A 7021-nucleotide genomic window follows, 5' to 3' on the forward strand; every position below is an offset into this window, starting at 1 on the left:
TGTCCCATAGATGCTGTACATTTAAGTCTTAAAATTTTCTTTGCATCGCTCTCACATACCTTTTGTTCATTTTTAAAGATTTTTTATATTATTTTAGAAACTATTTTCAGGTATTTAGCATACAAAAGGGACATATTTAGTGTGTACAATTTGATAGGTATTAATATATGTGTATACTGATGGATCCATCAGACTAACCAAGGTAATGAACATATTCATCACACCAAAAGTTTCCCATGTACTTTTGTGTCCCTCTTACCCACCCTCCACTGGTATCCCCAGGCAAAAATTGATCTGGTTTTTTGTCACTATAGATTATTTTTCACTTGCTAGAATTTTGAATAATGGAATCATACAGTGTGTACTTTGACTGTATTTATTTGTCTGACTTCTTTCACTCCATATAATTATTTTTATAGAGATTCATCCATGATTTTATGTGTATCAATTGTTGGTTTTATTGATTGTTGAGTAATATTTCATCATATGTATATAAAATGGTTTGTTTATCCATTTACTTATTGGAAATTTGGGTTGTTTCATTATTTGGCTACTACAAAAGAAGCTGTGAACATTTGTAGCCATGTCTTTGTATGGACATATGCCTTCATTTCTCTTGAGGAGTGGAATGACTGAATCATTTGAAAAGTGTATCTTTTAAAAACTTTTTTTCCTGGAACTGTGTATGGTTGATAAGGATCCTAAAATTAATATTAAATTTTATATCTCAACAATAAAGAATAATTAGGACTATATAACAATAAGCAAAATTATGTAAAACTCACTTGAAATCCAAAAGTACAAAATCTGGGATTTACTTACACCCCCTTGAATTATTAGCATCTTGCTCCTATTATCAATGGTGATTAAAAATTAAATGTCATTCTACTGAGTTTGAAATCTTCCTAAAGAATTGCACAACTACAAATTACTCCAAAAACTTTCTTAACCATAGAGTCATATCAAGGTCCTGTTAAAAAAAATTCTCTCAATTTTAAAAAAGTCTTCTGGGCACTTCTCCAGACCTACTGAATCTCTACAAGGAGGGACTCAGAACATTATAACAAATGTCTTAAGTAATTTAATGATCATATACTGATTTGATATAACCTCCCATTTTTTAATGAGAAAACTGGTCTAGAAAAGCAAAATGGGTAGCTCATGACAGTCAACTTATTAATGAACATTTCACTGGTTTATGTCATACTTGAAGACAGTAGACAGAATAATCCAAGATTCATAATATATTACTTCCACAATAAAAACAGATGGCTATTTTATATAGAATGACAAACAAACGTATTAGATGAGAACACCGATATTATATGAATCACGAAAAAGAAACTAAGTAAAAGTTTGAACTATAGGCAGCATTAAAAAAGCAAACATATTTGAAGAACTTGCCTAAAAATAGTCAAATAAACAAAAATAACTGTTACATCGTCTTTTATGACCTGTTTTCAGATGTCCCATATTATCCCTTCTGCTGCGTTCCATTTATTGAGGCAGTCACAGATGCCCACCAAGTTTTAAAGGTGTAGACGGGGGGAAGGCAGAGACACAGGCTCCACCTCTTGACTGAAGGTTGCAAGAACCTGTGGTATTGGAAATGCTGTTGCTGCCACTTTTGGAAAATTCAATTGAAAACAGCAAGACCCTTGTTGAATGTACTCGGGATGACGTTTAACTCGGTACAACCGCAGATAATTTATTTTAGTCTATATAAACATACCCCAAAATCAGGCTTAATATAGCATGAAATTGTGTTAATCTAAAAGAGAAACTTAGCCAAATGCATTTTTAAAAAGAATGCTTCTAGCATGGTAAGAATATGTGATTCTTGCTACTCGTTTGGTTATGTCTAATTAATAAATGGATGCATACTTTTGGTTGTAAATGTGTGAGTGAATACAAGGTAGCTATAACCACAGCTGTCTCTTTGCCTGCTAGTGTGTGCATACGTGTGTATTTATATACGCACACACAGATATATAAAATATCCTACTAAAGCTAATTCAGGAATATCTTTTTTTTTTTTTGAAACTGCTTCTTTTCCAGCAATCTCATTTCCATTTTCCGTGTAAGAGTGCGTGGAAAAAGAGGGACGCCTGGGTGGCTCAGTGGAGCGTCCAACTTTTTGGTTTTTCACTCAGGTTATGATCTCACCGTTCGGGTCCGTTGGCGAGTTCAAGCCCGGCATGGGGCTCCGTGCTGACAACGTGAGGCCTGCTTGGGATTCCCTCTCGTTCTCTCTTTCTCTCTCTCTCTCTCTCTCTCCCTCTGCCCCTCCCCCTCCCACCCCGCCCTGTGCGCTCTGTCTCTCTCTCTCTCTCAAAGTAAATTTAAAAACAAGAGTGTGTAGAAGAGCTTAAGACCACGCAGTGGTTGTTCCTACCCATTCAGTAGCTGGAGCAGTGTCGCTGCAGTCTTGAGGGGCAGGCTGGGCGCTGCACTCCAGCAGGGAACCACGGAAGAGGCCAGAGGACACCTGCAGGCCTTCACTCTCTTCTGTGACCTCAGGTTGAGTTACAGTAAATTTGGGAGCCGGAGCAGTCCACTCACCCTGAAATTCTTCCTTGGTCATGGTCATTTCAGCAGCGGCCCGCTCTACCTTTCCAATCCCTTCAGGATCTCTGCAGACACAGAGATCAAACGTGACCTCACACGGGCACCCACGCAAGACTGTGGCGCGCATGCGTAGAACTTCCCACAGCGGTAGCCACCCTATCAGACCCGCAGAGAAAGACGGCAAACATGCGCCTGGTGCGGAAAAGCGTCTGTTCTACGGAGCCAAGGCGGGCGGGTTAACCTAGGAGGCCACCGTGAGCAGATGGTGCTTAGACCTGGGATCAGTAACCACAGGAAGTCGCGGCTCCCAGAACCTGCCTGGATCTGGTTAGGGAAGGTTCCAGGAGCTACGGGGCCAGCCACAGGAATGGCTCCAGTGGCAGCAACAAACTTCAGACTCGCTGGCCAGTATTCCTGGAGGCTATGACACTGACATTGGTCAGGTTTTCAATGGCAACAATGGCACGAACCACCAGCAGAAGCATCTCTCAGGTTCTCTGCAGATTTATGAGGTAATTCCACGGCTTTTTTTTTTCCCCCTTCCCATAATGTACTAAACTGTTTGGAAGTCAAGGCTGGTGCCACATCAGTGGGTTCCTGCTGCAAGGAAATTGAGCACATCCTCCTCCTTCATTTGCAGGACATTTAGGGCTCCAGACATTGTGAAAATTTCCCTTTAAGTTATGAAGGAAACCCAGACAATGTAATAGGGATCTTCTTCTCTGCATAGCACAGAAAAACGGGAATGTAATTTTTAAAAAAGAAAAGCATTTATATAGTAAAATTAGATTGTGGTCAATTTATATGCAGTGAAAATTTTGTAGAAGAGACACGGAATTCTATATCTGGAAGAACTCTCAGTTCTTTACAGCTAAAGGTCGCTGTTAGGGGCTGAATTGTTTTCCCTCAAAATTCATATGTTGAAGCCCTAATTTCCGGTAGCTTGAATGTGATTGTGTTTGTAGAGAGAACCTTTAAAGACGTAATTAAGCTAAAATGAGGCCAATAGCATGGACCCTAACCCAATCTGACTGCTCCCCTTACAATAAGAAATTTGGACATGCAAAGAGATACCCAGGGCCTGTGTGCACAGAGGGACACCCTTGGGAGGACACAGCAAGAGGGCAGCCATCTGCAAGCCAAGGAGAGGCCATAGAAGAAGCCAGCCCTTCCAGCCTTCAGAACTGTGAGCAAATAGATTTCTGTTGTTGAAGCCACCTAGTCAGTGGTAGTTTGTTATGGCAGCCTGATAAACTAACACAGACACTCAATCTACTATTTAAATGCATGAATGGATTTAGAAATCTCTACTTTTCTAAATATTCTACCAAGAGTTTTCTATATGCAAATTTTAAATAAAATGGTGGGGAGGAGTCTATCCTTTTTTAAAACTTCATGTTTCTCTGAATTTCCTTCCTATACATGTGCCCCTCATGCACACATGTCTGAGGTTCTCCAGCCTTGTGTGTTTGGGATCCTTTTATATGTATGTATATTTTTATATGAAATTTATTGGGATCCTTTTATAAAAGACAGTTCTGAGTATATTCAAAGAATGCTATTACCATAATTCTGTAGGAAAAACACAAATGTGGTTTAAGAGGAGAAGTTTTATTATGAAGTCAACTGAAAATTTAAATATCATTTTGGTTATAATTTGTCTTTAAAAAAATGAACAAAGTGCAGTGGTAGGGCCAGAGTATTTGAGACTGGAGTTAATAGCCATGAAAGGCTTTTGTGCTCCTCTGTTATTATAAACACATTGCCCTTTCTGCATGATAATGATGACACTATCACACAGTCATTATTTAAACATAAGCTGGCAGGAGAAATAATACTAACAGAAAGAACACCTTGGCTTCAATTAAAGAAGAAAAAGTATATTCATAGTTTTTTTAAAGTTGCAAGTATTTGTGTCTACTTATGTAGGCATGTTGGTTTGTGTCTGCATATCTGTGTTAATATATTAATTAGGTGAATAAATTAAGCCATTTATGAGCTGTGTGTCCCTGGATATATTCCTTAATCTAAGCCATTTTTCCCTTATCTATAAAATGGGGTTAATGTATCTTCAAAGGATGTTGTTGGGGTACTAAATAAGAAAACATGAGCAAAACTTAGTGGTGTGGCTGATACATGCAAGAGATCAATAAATTTAACTATATGCTTTTATTATCATAAAGCTCAGACAGACACTGAATTCCTCAAAGACCTTAGTTATCTTAGGGCCAACAGTATGCCCTAAAGGGTAGACTCTTTATGGGTATTATAGGTTGAATTAAATTATTGTAGGTTGTACTGAACTAAAATAGATAGTATATTACATTTACACAATGCTTTATATTTCTGATACTTTCTAGAAGTATTCTAATAGCGCAAAAAAAAAACCTATCGAACATTATTTTCCAGAGCAAAATAAATTACATTAAGGAATTTAACTCAGTTTGGGCTTGATTCTTATAAACCCAATGCTTTTAAACGATGTGTGGTAAGTAGTCATGTACTGTAAGCAGACATGTTTCAAAGAAAATTAAATAATTTTGTTGATATTCCAGTTTTCTTTGTTGGTCAAAATATGTTTTCCTCAGCTATTTAAAGCTGATGAATTTGATTTGTAATCTTAAAAGGCTTCAATCTTTGTTTCTGAAAAATGGCAAAACATTTTGCTAATTTTCAAGTTTCAAGGGTCTGAAATCAGGTCAAGGCTCAAAATTGATAGTGGCACGAGTCCACTCAATTTAGCAAAAGTGTGTTCTCTCTGTTCTTCTCTAAATGTTACAGAGAATTCAGTATCTTTTTTTTTTTTTACATTTAAAAAACTGAAACAATAAGCCAAGGATATCAACACATCATGAGCTCATAAGGGGAAAGCCTATTTTAATTATTTTTGTCTTGCACTTGCTGTTTACCATAACAGAGGATTTCTAGAAAGGTGTGCCATACCCACAGAACAGAGAGACTATAATGTAGTGAGGAGATCACTGGGATGGAATTCAGGAATTCAGAATCCAAGCCTAACTTCCTACTTAAAGTCACATCATCTCTGGTAAGTATTGCTAAATTTCTCTGGATCTCAGCCTTCCTTTCTGGAAAATAAGGGGTATGATATATATGTGTCCTTCTCTAGGAGGATATGATTATGCTTTGGAAAAAAATGGAGAACACAATTTAAATATGAGAAATTTTTATCTCATATGTCATCTACTATGGCATTCATTTTTTTTTTTGTGAAAGCAAGTTTTGAGTAAGCCAATGCCTATAGACCTTGTATACCTATAGACCTTGTATAAATTTAATAATGTAGTTCTAACATTTACTGCATACCTGCTATGCACCATTTATAGCCTGGCTATCATAAACTAGAAATCTGAAAGAAATTACTGTATAATCTTTAAAATGCCACTACTAGGTAGTCATTATTATTCTGGTTTGACAGAACAAAAGCCACTAAGGGCATCAGTCCTGTGTGTTTGGTCCACATGCATGGGAAAAAGTTCTCTAGTGGGACCAGGGAGCATTATTATCCCCTTTTTAAAGATGGGACTTCTTACACTCAGTAGGGTGATTTGCCCGGAGTCAAAAACAGACGGCTAGTGACAAATACAGACTCCAACACAGACAGATACTGGAAGGTCCATTTAACCTCTGGAGAAAGTGAGGCCCAGAGAGGTTAAAGAATGTGCTCTAAACTTCCCAGGTGGAAAATGGTAGAGCCAGCTTTAAACCCAGGTCTGTTTACTGAAAAGTTAATATTCTTTCCACTAAAAAATGAAACATGTTAGATAAGTGATATGTGCCTCTTCCTTTCATCTAATAAACAGCTGTAAATAAATCATTTTGTGTTTTACAGCTCTCTTGTTCACTTTCCCCCACCTCCTTGGCTACAAAGCCTCTCTCTGCTCGTCCATCTGATTTAGTTGGTCTCCAAAAGTCAAACCTGTGCTATTTTCTTTCCAGAGAGGAAAGCTTATGTAGCATTACACTTTTTTTTTTTTTTTTTTTTTTTGCCAGCTCTGCTTATATTGCTAACAGTTCTTAGGATTATCTTCCTTAATGATGCCAGATCTTTGATGCATTAGATTTAGCAGAACTGCTTCAGCATAAGGATGAATTGACAAAAACTCTTTATTGTAGTTCAGATAGGAAAACTTTGTACCATTGCAAATCAAGATTTTAGCCAACCCTCTTTGTTCGCAATGTCCTATGGTGCCAATATCCTTTAGTGAACCTTCTCCCTAGGAAGTCTTCCTTCTTCAAATACCTTCTTTAGATTCACTGTTAGGTGCTTTAATACCTTGGCTACTTTATTTCTGCTCAATGTAAACTTTTTAGTTTCTCCTTTTCTAGTTAGCACCCTTGGAAACCAGATGAAAGACAGCTTCTCACTTTGCACTGATAGTTGATCAAGATAAACTGACAAACACAAAGGTTACAGAGATGATATTGTACAACC

General features: G+C 37.5%; 1 pseudogene; it reads right to left on the reverse strand.

The window, feature by feature from the left end:
• Positions 1 to 2356: 2356 nt before the first annotated feature.
• LOC147579006 (small ribosomal subunit protein uS2B pseudogene) lies at positions 2357 to 3229 on the reverse strand (annotated as a pseudogene).
• Positions 3230 to 7021: the final 3792 nt, after the last annotated feature.

Source organism: Puma concolor, chromosome B4 (assembly GCF_028749965.1).
Source record: "Puma concolor isolate L17-30 chromosome B4, mPumCon1.1.hap2, whole genome shotgun sequence".
Classification (NCBI taxonomy): Eukaryota; Metazoa; Chordata; class Mammalia; order Carnivora; family Felidae; genus Puma; species Puma concolor.